General features: G+C 32.7%; 3 protein-coding genes across 3 annotated transcripts in view; 1 reads left to right on the forward strand and 2 right to left on the reverse strand.

Annotated features, from left to right (window-relative positions):
* LOC117683827 (uncharacterized) overlaps nucleotides 1-10369 on the reverse strand; it is a 39348-nt gene extending 28979 nt beyond the window's left edge. The window contains exon 1 of the mRNA XM_066073442.1: nucleotides 10181-10369. The gene's annotated coding sequence lies outside the window, so the exon portion shown is untranslated. The remainder of the gene's footprint in view (nucleotides 1-10180) is intronic.
* LOC105330818 (uncharacterized) overlaps nucleotides 1-19776 on the reverse strand; it is a 480842-nt gene that overhangs the window by 394890 nt on the left and 66176 nt on the right. The gene's annotated exons all lie outside the window — the stretch shown is intronic.
* The window catches only part of LOC136272182 (uncharacterized), an 82734-nt gene that overhangs the window by 37041 nt on the left and 25917 nt on the right, over nucleotides 1-19776 (forward strand). The gene's annotated exons all lie outside the window — the stretch shown is intronic.

The following is a 19776-nucleotide window of genomic DNA, read 5'->3' on the forward strand; positions in this document are numbered from 1 at the left end:
ATACATGTTATATCACCTTTGAAAAGAGCTATGCTCTGTAAAGTGTTTTCAATTTAAAATTCTTTTCTTATATATAACAATGGTTTAATTCAGATTTAAACTGACAAACACACAACAAATGATCATAAAATATCACTTGAATTTTCAGTACAGGTGAGCTACAAACAATGAAAGTGCTGTCCATATAACAATATATTTAGTGAACATGCTACATGTGTGAATTAATAATTGAAATACTACCTACCTGATAAAAAATTGAAATGGTCAGGTTACACTGGATTGACCAATTTTCATAATCTTCTTGTTGTTTTCGTTTACACTTCTGTGCAGCCAGCATAAGATTTTTCTTGTTTGCCAAATCTTACCCGAATGGTGTCTATTTTGGTTTGCAAAAGAACCCGTTATAAGACGACGAAGTACCTTTATATTTTGTTATGTGTCTTGAATATTATATAGAATATTATAAATCCTTAAACATAGAGCTGTTTGGTCTGATTGAAAATAAAATTTTGTTAACGCTTAATGCTTTTAAACAACATTTATGCCACTCATGTTATAATAAAGTGTAAAATATTAGGAATTGCAGTAGTTTTCCAAGTCAATCAAGCCATATTTCATTAAAACGAGACCCATGGGCCTCATTGCTCACCTGAGCAACAGTAGACATGATAAAATCAGTTTTATGGAGTCATTATACAAAATATGTAGCATAATACATGAAGATCCTGTATAGATTAAAATTCATACCTTCCCTCTGAATATTTTTATGTTTATAATTTAATTAAGTCCCTTTTCTAACAGGATGATTGTAAAGTCAAATCACATGTTGAGCATTGCAGTTCTCAGAAAAGATTCATAACAATTTTTTATATATGGGATATAAATACAAAAATTTGACCCCCTATTGTAGCCTAACCCTAACCCCTGAGATCATGATTTGAACAAACTTGAATCTAACCTATCCCCCCCCCCCCTTTTGGCCCAAGCCTACCCCAGAAAATCATGGTTGGAACAAACTTAAATCTACCTCACCTGAAGATACTTCCACACAAGTTTCACCTTTCTGGCCAATTGGTTTTTAAAAAGACAATTTTTGCTTTTTTTTCTTTATATATTTATATGTTAAAATTTAACGCCCAATTGCGGTCCAACCCTCCATGGGGATCATGATTTGAACAATCTTGAATCTACTCTACCTGAGGATGCTTCAACACTTCCAACTTTGAATCTCCTTTGCTTAATATGGAGCTTTGTGCCAAGTTTGGTTGAAATTGGCCCAGTGGTTCTGGAGAAGAAGTTGAAATGTAAAGTTTATGGACAGACAGACAGACAGGAACAGATGGAGGACAGACAAAATGCGATCAGAAAAGCTCATTGAGCTTTTAACTCAAGTTAACTTAAAAGTTGTTAACCAATAGTTGTTACATTTTATTAATTCTAATGTGGATTAATCATATTTTATTAAATAAAATATTTAAAAAATATGATCTTTTTGCACTTTTTGTTATATCCCATATGGACCATTATATCTGTTACACTAGTGAAATGTAAATAATGTAGTAGTCAGTCAAGTTCCTAACCTATCCGTTTGCATCTACATGTACCTGTCCTTGTCTTGGGCCTATGTACCATACATATTCCATGTTCAACTTAAAGACACCTCTCGTAAAAGGCAGTGTCCTCCATATTTCTCTCTTATTGCTGCTATTCTAACAACACCTATATACGTCGCAGACCTTTTCGCAGTTCAAAGTATTTCGCTGTAGAGGTCTGACATCTGTGAACGTCGGAGTTCTTGAAATCTTTCGGTCCTGTCGGCAAGACCGATTAAAATAATCAAGGACCGATTACTTGATGTTGCCTGTCAGTCCAAATGACCGGTAAAAGTTGACAGGGGAACTTGCAAAAACATGACTAAATTTCGTACGAAAGCAACGAAGTTAATGCAAACTATTCAGGGTAATCACTGAGGAGATCCGAATGCATACGATAAATCAAGAGGATTTTTCGCAGATTTTTGGTTCTCTCTAGACTGATCATACGTTTTCGGAACATCTCAGTACTAATGAATATAACTTACGTCACTTATATGTAAACTTCCGATGCTTTCGATAAGAGTACATATCGACACTATGTAATTATTTTTGGTTTTATAATGCAACTAGCATATGTATAGTCAGGCCAAAGGGATAAGGTTTTCGATCATTTTCCAACATAGATATCATCAGAAATCACTTGGAGAAATTGGAGAACTGGTTTAAAACATAGCGTGAACCGATGGCCCCCTATAAATCCAAGATGGCGAGTGTCGTCTTTTTTACGTTTTTTATGTTTATAAATACACTTTTTACACATTGAAACAGGGTTTTAAGTTAATGTTTTCATTGTAATACACAGAAATACACACACAAATACTAATTTTAATCATTTATGTCTTCGGGAGCAAATAATAATAACTCCACTATTCGATAACTAAGTCCCTGTGGCATGTTGTTTGCAGAAAGCAAAAAGAGAACGAGAAAGAAAGGTAAAAAAGGAAAGTTGATGAGAGAGAGGGAAGGAAGTTAAAATTAATGAAGTAATAAATAAGTATGTGAACGTGAGAAGCCAGAATGTGAAAGTTAAGAGGAATCATATCAGGAAAAAATGAGAGAAATTGGGAGGCTTGTTAGTTAATAATAAAATAAATTGATATTAAAATCCAAATATAGTTTTTCATCTTTCTATTAAAATATTTTGGACTGATAGAAATTTGTCCGGACTGACAAACTTCAGATGTTAGTCAGTCCAAATGACTGACAGCAGAAAAAAGATTTCAAGAACTCTGGAACGTACAGCTTAATTGCCTCACCCTGTTACTCGGATGCGATGAAAGTATCAAATTTTTTGCACTTTTTCCAATGCAGGAGAATACTATCATCAAACATTAAGGTTAATGAATTATTTTCAAACATAATATGCAATAAAACAAAACAAATGCACAAAATTGAAGGCAACGAATGGAATATTACACGCCATCCACAATTTTCAGGTATGACAGACAGACAGATGGATAGACAGACAGACAGACACACAATGGTAAAACAGTACATCCCTTTCTCCTTCGGAGCAGGGGTAAAAAAAACGAATAAATCTGTATTTGAAAGTAGAGAAAATTTTCCAAAATCTCCTCTCTTTACTTTCAATTTCTTTGCATTCAGAAAACGAAAACACAGTTTTCATGATAGCCTTATTAAATAATACTTATTGAAATCAGTCAATGTTTGATGCCTAGAATGTTTCGACAAGTTACTTGCATTTCTAATTTCTTGAAATTTGGTACTTTGTAAGAACTAAGATCCACACCTTTACAGTTCAATATTGAAAGTTGTTTGTAATTAGTGACCTTCAATCCCGATCAAGAGTAACTCAATCCCATTGCAATTTGATATCATTGAAATTCAAAATAACTAATCGATAAACTTATAACGAGACTACGGATAAACTTATCACAAAACTTTCTTTTCTTTTTAAAATGTTGAAGACTTCTTTACATAAAACGCACTTGTCCAGTCGGACAAGTGGCCAGCAATAATCACTTGTCCGTATATTTTTGGGAGTTGATTTTAATCAACTCTCCTATGCAGTTACTCAGGCTAACCGAAAGTGAAACAGTGTTTGGACCTAAGCACAAATCAACACTGCTGACATCATATAGTTCTAATCAATAAATTCGATGTAATGAGTTCTTAAGCATTGTTTTTCAAGGAAACTTATTTATAGATACCTTGTAAATAGTCAGATTTTAAATGATACGAATAATTTAGATAATTTTTGAAGTCGTACATTTTATATATTCCTACGCCAGAGCTCGTTCAACCAGACGCTCGGCTGTCTCCGTAAATCTCCGACAAGCAGCGATTCTCTCTTGCTTTTCGGTGATTAACGGATACAGCTAAGAGTCTGGTTGAACGAGACTAGAGTTCAATATTGCTTGGATCCATACAATTTCTCATAACTATTCCGATTACTGATACGTAGTTTGATGGAATAGATCTTTGAATATTATACAACATGATTCATATTGGGTTTTCACAAAATTCCTGTGCATGGGAGAATTCATATTATAAAAAATGTGCGTAATTCAAATACTTATAGGAAAGTACTTGACATGCAAAATAACATATCATCGATTTTAAAATAAACAATAATTGATAAAATCAACTCCCATCAGTTCTTCAGTACTTTGATTTTAACTGGTACTGGATAAGCAGACATTTTAAGCCTTTAAATGTCGAGCCTTGGTATATTGAACCTATGTAAACAAAAAAGGGACGAGCCTTGTTTACATGACAAGGAATTGTGAGCCCTTTATCTTGCTTAAAACTCATAGGCAGGCACCCAAAATTATTTTGATCATTAGAAATGCATTTATAAAGTATTGTAAATAATAAAAAGAGAAAAAATTTGACCAAAACCCTTTAATATCAGTTGGAGATTTTCAGTATCTCATATAACATTATTTCTTTAATTAGCCATTGCCTTACTGTGAATTGCTTTGTTAAATCGAAATTGAAGGTGTTTGCAAACATTAAAATCTGGGTTGTAAAAAGGTTATTAAAGTCTCTCAGTAGTCGTTTTATATTACCGTTCAATCTGACTGAGTAGATAAGAAAAATTACCAGACATTTGAAATATTTACCAGTTTTGCTGATCACCTGGGACTGTCTGATTTTTAAAAAAAACTCTCTAATATGTGTTATGGTGCAACTGTTGAGGCAAGCGCAGTATGTGATCACTGATCAATAAATGAATTACGATAAATCATTAAAAATAAAAGTAGCAACGTAATGTAAATGAATTTTAATGCAAATTAAAATAAAACGTGCCAACTATTTTTTCAGCAAAGAAGGTGTTGCAATTCCTATGCTAATTTTCCCTAAAGGAGTTGCAGATAAAATAGAAAAATCAAAGTTACAGAATTTCATGCAACGTTGTACCTAAAGCAGTGTAGAATTTTATTTGGAAAGTTTGAACTAACTTATTTAAGACCATGAAATAAATTTGAAAATGGTTACACAGACAAATGTGGCAGAATTAGCGCTATATAAAAGGGGAATCCTCATTATAAAAATAATTGTGAAAAGATTCCTCCTTCAAACAAAATAAATTTAATCTAAACGTTTGGAGTAAGACAATTTCTTGAAAACTGCCATTTCCGATTTTTGTTTCAAAGAGGCATATTTTTAATAAATTTAACTTTTGGAAAAAATCATTATTGACATCTAAAAACGACGTATTAAATTTTTCCCTTCTTAATTCATGTCTAGGATAGTCAAGTGGTAACGCAGTTGGAATAGTCTAAAAACGTGTATTTTTGACTGGGTTCGAATCCCGATAAAGTTGGAATTTTTTTTTTAATTTTATTTCTTTTAATCGCATGGAGAGGTAATGTGTAGAGATAATTGAAGAATATCAGAATAAAGTTATTTAAACTCTTTATGTAATGTTTTGCCTGCCTGCTTATTTTTTTTTTCAACATTACTGTGTGAGGTCCCCGTTATAAACTTGATAAACATTTTCTTCTGAACAAAAGATTTTAAAACAATGTACTTAGTATGCCTCAATGTAGAAAGTTGATTTTTCACCCTTTTTATGAAATAAACGGGTATGCTGATTTCAAATATTCATGTACAGGTTGTTAAAAGCAAACAAAATCATTTTAGAAAGTTTGAATCAGTGATTAAGCAATAGGTTACTGAAAATATGTACGTAAAATTTGTACTTTTTTACTAGACTAAGCATTTATTTAGATACTATAGAAACATAGGATGATTATAATTACAACTCTGACGGTTTTGAAGAGCCAGAATAAAATTTATTCATGTATCTCAAGAATGATATTTTCAACACGATGGGCAGTAGATATCAAATTGAAGTATGTAAACATTCGAATACAGAAAACATGTATATGGTTATCTTTCTAACTGTATTTGGTGGCTGCCGTGTTCGATAGAAATGCGCGTAAAATGTTTGTTTATTTTGCCTCCGTACGGAACATACCCGCTATGCAAATATAGTCGTCTACGTTAATGTGTCTGTATTTAGGTGTGACTCTCAAGCGATACGGATATTTAAAAGCCCTTATCACGTTAGGGAATAGTCCCACTGTTTTGCAACACCTTCTTCATGTTCTTTTCATTATTCATAATTTTTTTTTTATTTATTAGTAGAAATTATCTCAGATACAATGTCTTTGAATAATAAAGATTTTAACATAATGATCATTGCAGTTTATTTCCTCTTTTCTTGCAGCAGACATTTTTCTTTAACTTACAAATAAAAATAGACTTATTATAGAGCGCCCCCCCCCCCCCCCTTTACATATAAAAAATATTTGCTTATCATATAAGGATCATGGAGTTGCCCCACCTCCCCCCTTTGGGAGCATGTATTAAATGGAACAGAAAATAAAGATACCATTGAACAACTAAGGAGCTAAAAGCATACTCCACACTCCCCATTCCTCACCCCAAATTAGAATTTTCATGATTTTGAGAATTATCTTCTTTTTCTTCTTTCTTGTAAAGATATTTTAAATGGGGCTGCCATGCCCTCCCCCTTTAAAAAAACGATGCTACGTGTACGTTCCTGGAAATTAAAGTAAATGTAGTAAATGAAATAAATGTGAGCATTCATCCAAATGAGTGAAAGTTACAACTGTTTCATCTCTGAGGAAATGTCCCCATTCGTTAGCTTTGCAAGATTTTGAGAAGATTTTGGTAACAGCGAGCGAAGCGATCTCTAACAACCAGTGCGCATGGGAAAAAGAACGAGCTAAACCTACAGATTTATCAAGAAATTTTTTGTATCTACATCCCATAATGCTCTTTATTGTTTTATCCCATAGTGCTATGACAACAAGAGGCCCATGGGCCACATCGCTCACCTGAGGAACAATAGGTATGATAAAATCAGCCTAATGGAGTCATACCGGTAATACAAACTATCTGGACAATGTACAATAATACATGTAGATCCTGTATAAATAAAATCCATTTTTCCCCCTGGATATTTTTATGTTTATAATCATTAGTCCCTTTTCTAACAGGATGATTTTATAGTCATATCACATGTTGAGTATTGCAGTTCTCAAAGAGATCCTTAACGATTGTTTATACATGTATATGGGATATAAAGCTACATCAAACTCTGAACCTGAGGCCAAAGAATTGTCCTGGGGCCAAAGTCTTAACAATTATAAAGAATCATCTGGCTGATTAGATTCTGAGAAAAAGATTTTTAAGATTTACTCTATATATTCCTATGTAAAACTTAAACACCCCCCCCCCCAATGTGGCCCCACCCTACCCTCGGGGATCATGAGTTGCACAACTTTGAATCTACACTACCTGAGGATGCTACCACACAAGTTTCAGCTTTCCTGGCTGATTAGTTTTTGAGAAGAAGATTTTTAAAGAATTACTCTATATATTCCTATGTAAAACTTCGACCCCCCATTGTGGCCCCATCCTACATCCAGGGGGGTCAGGATTTTAAAAACTTTGAATCTACACTAACTGAAGATGCTACCACACAAGTTTCAGCTTTCCTGGCTGATTAGTTCTTGAGAAGAAGATTTTTAAAGAATTACTCTATATATTCCTATGTAAAACTTCGACCCCCCATTGTGGCCCCACCCTACATCCAGGGGGGTCATGATTTTAAAAACTTTGAATCTACACTACCTGAAGATGCTACCACACAAGTTTCAGCTTTCCTGGCTGATTAGTTTCTGAGAAGAAGATTCTTAAAGAATTACTCTATATATTTCTATGTAAAACTTCGACCCCCCCATTGTGGCCCCACCCTACCCCCAGGGGGTCATGATTTTCACAACTTTGAATCTACACTACCTGAAGATGCTACCACACGAGTTTCAGCTTTCCTGGCCTAAAGGTTTTTGAGAAGAAGATTTTTGAAATTTTCTCAATTTTTTTCATTAATTTCTAATTATCTCCCCTTGAAAAAGGGTGTGGCCCTTAATTTTCACAACTTTGAATCCCCTTTGCCTAAAGATTATTTGTGCCAAGTCATCTCAGACGTCCGCGTCAATTTGTCCCTGCTCATTTCAAATGTTTTGACAGTAACAGGTGAAATTGATGGAAGCTGTATGTTTCAAATCTTGCCATTTAATGTTCCACGGTCTTATAATTCTCTCTTTCTCTTACTCTGTTCTCTCTATTTGTCTGTTTTTCTCTGTCTCTTCTCTGTCTATCTGTCTGTTTTTCTCTCCATCTGTTCTCTCTGTCTATCTGTCTGTCTGTCTCTCAAAGTCTTTAATGTTAGTTGATAACTGAATGACACTAAGTTGACAATGATGCATTGTATGTGTGATTCTTGCTGCGCTCCCCACAACGGGAGCACTGTAAAACATATTATTTCAGCAGATTTACAATAACTAGTTAGAGTAATTTCCCATTATTGTGACGTCAAAGTTCATTCGGTTAAGTGTCGTCTGTCTCTTTGAAAACTACCCGAAGAAATAAAACTATGCAAAGTATATATACTGTTTTATTTACTTTAAAAGCATTTTGTTTGTGAAATTCCACATTTTATTTGTTTCTCAAAAGTTTTACTTTGATTCTTGGGAGAGCATGAGAACGACATTTGCAATGCTTGGAACTGCATTGTGGGTCTGTTTGGAATTGCATTGTGGGTTGAAATTTACTGACGCCAAAAAATTCTGTCAGACCAATAGGTATGAAATCCATTGGGACTTCAATTGATATTTCATTTAAAAGTGTACAGAGGTTAAAGGACGCTTATATAATGGTTGTATCAGCAGTATATTTACAATGCATGTACAAAGTCTCTAATTATTTTTGTCTTGTATTCTTGTGAAAGTATGAAATGGAAAACCATATTTATAGGGAACTGCTGTTCTGATAAATACAGGGCATTACTTGACAGAGTAACTGACATAAATGAATGAATGTGCAACTTTTTAAACTCGCCTTGCTGTTAGAGCTCACTTTGCTCGCTGTTTAACTAAACGGTTTTATTATTATTCAAACATGGATTTGGCAGAGTTATTTACTAATTACAAGTTACCAACCGATACTCAATACTTAAAGAAACAGAGTTATTTACTACCGGTAATTACAAGTTACCAACCGATATTCAACACTTAAAGAAATAAACATTGGTTGTAATTTTTAATTCACAGTAATGAGTATGTGGTTGCATCACCCATATTCATAACCCCTAACAATAAGCATGACAGGACAGTCGTCAGTTATATTTAATTATAACATGGGTTTACTGAGGTTGTGGAAGCGTCTTTTTTTCAGTTAGATAATCATCATTTTAATGCATTTGGGGTTAATTTACACGATTGAGTATTCAAAATACAGGGTGACTTCAACTTATCTTTCGGAGGAAATTCTGGAATGATTTTGTTTAAAACCATGCTAAATGATAGGGAATATTTTATTGATTGTTTATTTTGCTTTTAACCAATACAACAAATAAGATTTCATGTTTAAAAGGAATGTATCTGAAACTATAATAAGCAATTAGGTAAGTCATACAGAGTATAATTTCCAGCAGTCATCGCTAAAAATGTTGTTGCCATTGAAGACCACGAAAATTGAGCCACCACGAATCTTAATGATTCCACAGTATATATATAAAAATGAACAAAATATATGGTTGAACATATTAAACATTGTATCATATTAATGTGTAAATTGTTAATTCCTGTGCTTGTGCTAAACATCATCTAGTGGAAAACAATATACAAGGCAAAAAGCCTTACCTTCACTTCAACATGTAATATGCATGGTACAAATAGGACAAAAACAAGACAAGGACAGATATACATGCAAACAGGTATGCGGTAGGAACTTGACTGCCTACTCTGGAGGTCCAGGTAAAGGGTTTGTACGTTGGGTATTGGACCAGGGTCAGGGGTCATTTGCATATCAAACATGTATTAACATTTTAACTGTCCCTACCTTTAAACGGCTTTTTGATAGAAAGCCAGAGGCATGGGTAAAAACATAGTTTTGAAGCTGTAGTATTTTTAGTGAAAATCAATGACACACACGTTTTAACCATCTATAAAATATTATAACACTCTATAGAAGTTTGCAGTAGCTATTAAACAGGCTACACAAATAAAAGTCATTTTACTTACAGTTTTTTTAAGAAGGTATCTCCCTGATATAACCAAAGGCACAAATATAAACAGTGCTGCCTTCAAGAATTCTTCGTCACTGGTTCTCAGAGCAACAGGTCTTGCGGTTGTAATAGAACACGCTACTATATTATTTCGAGCCGGCTGTCAAACAGAAACATGTGGGGCTTCCACCTGCACGAGCAGTATTTGCTATTTATGTACTCCCGAACCCGATGGACGTGATTTCGCTCCGCGACACATTCGCACCTTTCATTAAATAAATGTGCCATATATGATACAAGAAATCATATTGACGCAAGTGTCAAATGGGCCGCAAAAAATATAATTGTTGTATGAATCATTGGTTGTTTACATAAAACACACCAAAAAGAAAAAAATAATAGTTGGTTGTATTAATTTTTATGGTAAATTCTAATATACTTTCAGCAACTTGTTTTGAAGTTTAACATTTTACTATCATCATTAAGAATCGAGTTCATTACTGTAAGCATTTCCTACGGTAATTGTATGGTCATTGCCATAGTATGAAGTAATGGAGAACACATTGATTTATACATTACTTTAACAGTTTAATACAAAGTTCAACTCATCATTTTTCTCTTGGAGATTATGTATTTCAAACCATTTTTTGTTGCATTGTATTGAATGGAACTTAATGCACTAGTTTATATGATTTTAAGGGACCATATGATAAAATAGTAATGGATTAGTTCAAATTTTCCAGTCAATTCAAATTTTCATTTCTGTCATATTTTTGCGTAAATAATTGATATGGATATAATTTCATGATAATTTCTACCACGTTTTACATGGAAATATAATAAATACACACACAAAGTCATTTTATTTGCCACAGCACATAGAAATTCAAATATATCATTTATATAAAATTTATTGACATGCATTCAGGTCTTTAGTATTTCGGGTCTATAGTATGTCCCGCATACCGGTTCCGACTGGCATTGCTTTGAAAACAATGAACAACTCCGAAATTTTCCGAATAAACTATAGTCTCGATAAAAACGCGCCAAACACGACAGTCTACTAAGTATGACCTATTTTTCATTTACGAGTAAAACAAAAAATATGTGATATTTTTTAAAAGCATGGCATTAAACATATTTCTACATGCAAATTTACTTTTAATTCATAAAAAGAAGCAAAATATTAATTCTATTAATATCCCGCAGAAACGCAGTTACACTATTTAATATTAAATGTATATCAAATAACGGACCGCCGGAAGGCGGTCCGTAATAACAGAATCGCATGTCTATTATATAATACCTATTTGCTAGCCATGAGGACAATTGCAAGTTTAGTCCTAGACAGAGATATGTTTTTCCAACCTTGTATTTCTCAGTTTTGATAGTAAGAATCCAAAGTAAGTTTTTTCGACTCCCATTTTGAAAAAAAAATATATCATAAAAATACCCGTGCTGTGTTTGAAATATATATCTTATCTTACAAACGAGTTGTCAAAAAACTAGTTCAATGTAAATGTATGTCAAAAACTCAAAAATCAATATCAATTTCTTCAAAATCTGACTCAAAGAAAAAAAAAAAAAACCAAAACAAAACAAACAAACAAACAAACACCCCCCCCCTCCAAAAAAACCAAACAAAGATAAAAAAAAAACCCAAAGAGATGATTTGACAAAAAATTATTTAATAAATTTTTGTCACGTGTCACGCATGCTTTTACAGGGAAACCAGAAATACGTCGAAACTGTAAACAGAAATGAAGCGGAGGTAGACAGACGAAAATTCCATGCGCGGATCTAGATGAGGAGGCCGGGGGGGGGGGGGGGGGGGTCCTTGGAAAATTCAAACATTAAATTGACAAAGTGATCGGATTTGTATCAGATCAAATCTTGACATCTCGCTGTATTGTGTATTCTCATCACTGGTTCCCAACTTTAATTGAAATGAAAATGAAATGAAGAAAAAATTGTTAAAAGATGGTAAATTCCATCAAATATTTGTAATACGCCATAATTTTTGTGCTAAACGTACAGTAAATTATATTTATATCATATTAGTATATGTATAAAGGTTATTGATATCAAAAATGGTAATGAGGATTTTTTCCGCGTGTCTTAAAGCTGTGTGTATATAGGCGATGCATATATACTGTATTAAGATGTTTTCGCTTCAAAATAGCCAAAAGCGTATTACTATACAGTGGCGTGGGAAATAAAATTAAAGTGGAAGGAAGGAGAGCTAATTAGACTTATCAGAAATCTTGAAAAGCAAAGTAAAAAGTTAACAAGGATTGTGGTTAAGTTATGGTTATGTATTAAAAAAAAAAGCCCCCCCCCCCTGTTCCGACGGTCTATGCTATTATTTTATATATTTTTAGAGCAGAACCGATATATACTTTTATAGGAACGTTACCATTGTAAGTACTTATTCAAAATACCTGAAAATGACATTCATAACACCACAGTGGTTTGACACCTGTCAAAGTCACTAGTAGGTAAAAGAAGAAAAAAATTGTGACACTGATCTATTTAATACTGAAATTATTTTTTTCTATTGACACCAAACAATCAATTATATAGATGTTGTTTCAAAACATCGCACTTGGTATAGAAATAAGGACACCTTGGTATAAACAAATGGACTTGTGAGTAAGGGCTTTCTGACAACCCCGTTTTTCCTTTTTTTAGTATTTTTTTTTTTAAATCATTCAGCCCCCCGCCCCTCAATTCTTCCACGCCTTGGTACATGAACATGAACATACTGTAATCCACTTGCCTGAATAAGAACTTAAAAGAAATATCAAAAGAAAGATAACTCCAGAATTTTATAAGTAACTATACTCTAAATTTCTGTATGAATATTTTTTAAAAATCGTATAAGAGTACTTTTTCATTTCTCTGACACAAAACTTGGTTTCATTAGAGTATTTATGCTCTACTTACTCTCAGCAAGGCGAGATAACTCTTTCTTAATATTGTTTTGAACTTACATAAGATTCTATTTTTTAGGCCTTGTAAGTCCCTATAAGGAGTCGGAAAGTGGCCCCTCGGACCATATTTTTTAAATTGTTCTCTTTATTCTGAACTATTAACCGAAAAGATTTTGAAAATCGGATGAATAATAGAAAAGATACAGCTAAAGGGCTGTTTTTAATACTAACCCCTACAGATCCCTTATTTTTCAGAAGTTCTTTTCCAGGACCTTTTCCGGTCTGCGGATTAGGTCCTTCATTGCAAATATTAAATATAAAAATATTTGCTTGATACCTGTTTGAGAAAACGTTACACGCGTGAATTCAATTTAACATAGAAACTCCCATAGACAATTTTCATCGGCTCATAAAACCGGAAGTACTCAATACTATTCAATGAAACTTTGAATATATGTTAATAACTTCTATCCTAATAATCCTCAGGCGTCAAATAAATTTTTAAAGGTCATTTGAATTTTTTTGTTTTTTCATCCCCCCTTTTCTAAAGTTTAGGACTTAAAATCTCAAAAACAGTAAGAGATAGAAAGTTGTCTACGCTTACAATTTTGAACAACTATTTATGATAAAAGTAATTCTAAAATTTGAATGCTTTACATTAAAAAATAAACAAAGAATTGAGTTTCAATTAATTTTTGCAATTTTCCTTGTAAAAACCGGAAGTACCAGAACCGGAAACTCAAAATAGGACATTTTATAGACTAATACATTTGCTGTAAGACCAATGTATACTTGTATCAATATTCCTTCCAGTTTTCAAAAAATCGCTGACAGAAATTTGTCTGCAAATAATAATAATAAAACTAGAACTTTTTTTGTCTTCAACAAAAAGTAAGGGCTTTTCGACAGCCCCAGTTTCCCTTTTTAATTTAAAGTGTCGAAAAAAAAATATCTCTAATCTATTTCCAAATTTTCTAAACGCCTCGGTATAACCAGTTGCTTAGATAGGAGTTTATGAGTACTGCAGTGTGAAAAGAAAGATAACTCCAGAATTTAAAAAGTAGCTACACTTCTAATTTTCAGAAGAATATTTTCAAAAAAATCATTCCAAAGTAAGTATTCATTCCTGGGACGCAAAACTTGGTATGCCAAGAGTATTTATGCTTTACATTCTTGGAGCAAAGCAAGATAACTCTTCCAAAAAATAATTTTGAAATTTTAACAAGATGTGATTTTTGGGCCTACAAAAACTCTTTAAGGAGTCAAAAAGTGGCCCCTCGGGCCATATTTTTTAAATTGTACTCTCTACTCTCAACTATAAGCCGAAAAGATTTTAAATATCGGATGAAAAATAAAAAAGTTACAGTTGAAAGGCTGTTTTGCACGATAGCCCCTGTAGACCCCTTATTTTTAAGAATTGTGTACCCAAAACTTTTTCCGGTCTGCGGAGTTTGTGTCTCAATATACAGATAAATTATTGTAATATTTAAATGGAAACTTTTTGAGAAAACGAATGACGCGTGATTTTTGTTTAACATTGAAACTCCCATAGACGATTTCACCGACCTATAAAACCGGAAGTAGTCAACATATTTTTACAAAACTCGGAATGTATGTTAATAACTTCCATCTTAATAATATTCAGGCGTCATTTAACCTTTTAAATGTCATTTGAATTTTTTTATTTTTTCATCCCCCCTTTTCTGAAGTTTAGGGCTTTATATCTCAAAAACGGTAAGATATAGAAAGTTGCCTACGCTTACAATTTTGTACAACTAGTTATGATAAATGTAATTCTAAAGTTTGAACGTTCTGGATTAAAAAATAATCAAAATATTGAGTTTCAATCAATTATTGCTATTTTCCTTGTAAAAACCGGAAGTACCGGAACCGGACATCTGAAACTTTACATTTCATAGAGTGTAAAATTTGCTATAAGACCGTTGAAAAATTGTATCGATATATCCTCCAGTTTTCAAAAAATCGCTGACAGAAATCTGTCGAGAAAAATAATAACTAGAACTTTTTTTGTCTTCAACAAAAAGTAAGGGCTTTTCGACAGCCCCATTATCCCTTTTTAATTAAATGTTAAAAAAAAATATATTCTGTAATTTATTTCCAAGTGTTTTAAACGCCTTGGTATCCCCAGTTGCTTAGATAGGAACTTACGAGTAGTGCAATGTGAAAAGAAAGATAACTCCAGAACTTTACAGGTAGCTACACTTCTAATTTCCAGAGAAATATTTTGAAAAAATCATACTGAAGTAAGTATTCATTCCTCGGACACAAAATTTGATATGCCTATAGTATTTATGCTCTACATTCTTACAGCAAAGCGAGATAACTCTTCTTAAAAAAATATTTGAAATCTAAACAAGTAATGATCTTTGGGCCTTCCAAACCACCATAAGGAGTCAAAAATTGGCCCCTCGGACCATAATTTTAAGATTGTACTCTCTATTCTGAACAATAAACTGAAAAGATTTTTAAAATCAAAAGAGAAATAAAAAAGTTACAGCTAAAGGGCTGTTTTATACGTTGGCCCCTGCAGATCCCTAATTTTCTCGAATTGTCTACCCAAAAACTTTTCCGGTCTGTGCATTGTGTGTATCATTATACATCTGAAATATTGTAATGTTAACTTGTAAACTTTTTGAGAAAACGAACGACGCGTGATTTTAGTTTAACATTGAAACTCCCATAGACAATTTTTCATAGGCTCATAAAACCGGAAGTACTTAATATATTTTATTGAAACTTGGAATATATCTTGAATACTTCTGTCTTAACAATGCCTTGGCGTCTTATAAAATTTTTAAGGTTTTTTGAATTTTTTTTCTTTTTCATCCCCCTTTTCTCAAGTTTGAGCCGTAATATCTTAAAAACAGTAAGAGATAGAGAAATGGCTACGCTTATGATTTTGTACATCAAGACAAGATGCATCTAATTCTTAAACTTGAATGCTCTAACTATAAAAAGAGTAAAGATATTGTGCTTCAATTAAATTTTAGTATTTCCCTTGTCAAAACCGGAAGTGCCGGAACCGGAAGTCTAAAACCTTACATACGGGTGCCATTTAAAATTGCTATAAGTGTATAGCATTGTTGTTTTAATATGTCTTTCCGTTTTCAAAAAATCGCTGACGAAACTTTGTCGAGAATAATAAAAAATAATAAAACAGAACAAAAACAATAGGTCTTTTCGACCGAAAGTCGAAAAGCCCTAATAATAATAATAATAACTAGAACTTTTTTTGTCTTCAACAAAAAGTAAGGGCTTTTCGACAGCCCCAGTTTCCCTTTTTAATTTAAAGTGTCGAAAAAAAAATATCTCTAATCTATTTCCAAATTTTCTAAACGCCTCGGTATAACCAGTTGCTTAGATAGGAGTTTATGAGTACTGCAGTGTGAAAAGAAAGATAACTCCAGAATTTAAAAAGTAGCTACACTTCTAATTTTCAGAAGAATATTTTCAAAAAAATCATTCCAAAGTAAGTATTCATTCCTGGGACGCAAAACTTGGTATGCCAAGAGTATTTATGCTCTACATTCTTGGAGCAAAGCGAGATAACTCTTCCAAAAAATAATTTTGAAATTTAAACAAGATGTGATCTTTGGGCCTACAAAAACCCTTTAAGGAGTCAAAAAGTGGCCCCTCGGACCATATTTTTTTAATTGTACTCTCTACTCTCAACTATAAGCCGAAAAGATTTTAAAAATCGGATAAAAAATAAAAAAGTTACAGTTGAAAGGCTGTTTTGCACGATGGCCCCTGTAGACCCCTTATTTTAAAGAATTGTGTACCCAAAACTTTTTCCGGTCTGCGGAGTGTTTGTCTCAATATACAGATAAAATATTGTAATATTTAAATGGAAACTTTTTGAGAAAACGAATGATGCGTGATTTTTGTTTAACATTGAAACTCCCATAGACGATTTCACCGACCTATAAAACCGGAAGTAGTCAACATATTTTTACAAAACTCGGAATGTATGTTAATAACTTCCATCTTAATAATATTCAGGCGTCTTTTAACCTTTTAAATGTCATTTGAATTTTTTTGTTTTTTCATCCCCCTTTTTTTGATGTTTAGGGCTTTATATCTCAAAAACGGTAAGATATAGAAAGTTGCCAACGCTTACAATTTTGTACAACTAGTTATGATAAATGTAATTCTAAAGTTTGAACGTTCTGGATTGAAAAATAATCAAAATATTGAGTTTCAATCAATTATTGCCATTTTCCTTGTAAAAACCGGAAGTACCGGAACCGGAAATCTGAAACCTTACATTTCATAGAGTGGAAAATTTGCTATAAGACCGTTGAAAAATTGTATCGATATATCTTCCAGTTTTCAAAAAATCGCTGACAGAAATCTGTCGAGAAAAATAATAATAATAATAATAATAATAAAAAAACACAAAAACAATAGGTCTTTTCGACCGAAAGTCGAAAAGCCCTAAAAAGACAAAAACAATAGGTCTTTTCGACCGAAAGTCGAAAAGCCCTAATAACTAGAACTTTTTTTGTCTTCAACAAAAAGTAAGGGCTTTTCGACAGCCCCAGTTTCCCTTTTTTATTTAAAGTGTCCAAAAAAATATCTCTATTCTATTTCCAAATTTTCTAAACGCCTCGGTATAACCAGTTGCTTAGAGAGGAATTGATGAGTACTGCAGTGTGAAAAGAAAGATAACTCCAGAATTTAACAAGAAGCTACACCTGTAATATTCAGAAGAATATTTTCAAAAAATCATTCCAAAGTAAGTATTCATTCATTGCACGAAAAACTTGGTATGCTAAGAGTATTTGTTCTCTACATTCTTAGAGCAAAGCGAGATAACTCTTCCAAGAAAAATTTTTGAAATTTAAACAAGTTGTGATCTTTAGGCCCTTCAAACCCCTATAAGGAGTCAAAAAGTGGCCCCTCGGACCATAATTTTTATATTGTACTCTTTATTCTTAACTCTTGACCGAAATGATTTTGAAAATCGGATGAATAATAAAAAAGATACAGCTAAAGGGCTGTTTTTAATACTGATCCCTACAGATCCCTTATTTTTCAGAAGTTCTTTTCCAGGACCTTTTCCGGTCTGCGCATTAGGTCCCATATTGCAAATACAAAATATAAAAATATTTGCTTGATAACTGTTTGAGAAAACGTTACACGCGTGATTTCAATTTAACATAGAAACTCCCATAGACAATTTTCATCGGCTCATAAAACCGGAAGTACTCAATACTTTTCAATGAAACTTTGACTATATATTAATTACTTCTATCCTATTTATATTCAGGCGTCAAATAATTTTTTAATGGTCATTTGATTTTTTTTTGTTTTTTCATCCCCCCTTTTCTAAAATTTAGGACTTAATATCTCAAAAACAGTAGGAGATAGAAAGTTGTCTACGCTAACAATTTTGTACAACTATTTATGATAAAGGTAATTCTAAAATTTGAGTGTTCTACATTAAAGAATAAACAAATAATTGAGTTTCAAACATTTTTTGCAATTTTCCTTGTAAAAACCGTAAGTACCGGAACCGGAAATCGAAAACCTTACATTTCATATATTGATATATTTGCTTTAAGACCAATGTGTACTTGTATCAATATTTCTTCCAGTTTTCAAAAAATCGCTGACAGAAATTTGTCTTAAAATAATAATAATAACTAGAACTTTTTTTGTTTTCAACAAAAAGTAAGGGCTTTTCGACAGCCCCATTATCCCTTTTTAATTAAATGTTAAAAAAAATTATTCTCTAACTTATTTCCAAGTGCTCTAAACGCCTTGGTATCTCCAGTTGCTTAGATAGAAACTTATGAGTAGTGCAATGTCAAAAGAAAGATAACTCCAGAACTTTACAGGTAGCTACACTTCTTATTTCCAAAGGAATATTTTCAAAAAATCATATTGAAGTAAGTATTCCTTCCTCGGACACAAAACTTGGTATGCCTAAAGTATAAATGCTCTTCATTCTTACAGCAAAGCGAGATAACTCTTCTTAAAAAAAATTTTGAAATCTAAACAAGTAATGATATTTGGGCCTTCCAAACCCCTATAAGGAGTCAAAAAGTGGCCCCTCGGACCATAATTTTAAGATTGTACTCTTTATTCTAAACAATAAACTGAAAAGATTTTGAAAATCCAAAGAGAAATAAAAAAGTTACAGATAAAGGGCTGTTTTGTACGTTCGCCCCTGCAGATCCCTAATTTTCTTGAATTGTCTACCCAAAAACTTTTCCGGTCTGCGCATTGTGCGTACCATTATAAATCTGAAATATTGTAATGTTAACTTGTAAACTTTTTGAGAAAACGAACGACGCGTGATTTTAGTTTAACATTGAAACTCCCATAGACAATTTTTCATAGGCTCATAAAACCGGAAGTACTCAATATATTTTATCCAAACTTGGTATATATCTTGAATACTTCTATCTGAACAATGTCTCGGCATCTTATAAAATTCCTAAGGTTTTTTTAAAAAAAATTCTGTTTCATCCCCCCTTATCTCAAGTTTGAGCCCTAATATCTCAAAAACGGTAAGAGATAGAGAAATGGCTACGCTTATGATTTTGTACATCATGACAAGATACATCTAATTCTTAAACTTGAATGCTCTAACTATAAATATAATAAAGATATTGTGCATCAATGAATTTTTAGTATTTTCCTTGTCAAA

The sequence above is a fragment of the Magallana gigas genome, chromosome 10 (assembly GCF_963853765.1).
Source record: "Magallana gigas chromosome 10, xbMagGiga1.1, whole genome shotgun sequence".
Classification (NCBI taxonomy): domain Eukaryota; kingdom Metazoa; phylum Mollusca; class Bivalvia; order Ostreida; family Ostreidae; genus Magallana; species Magallana gigas.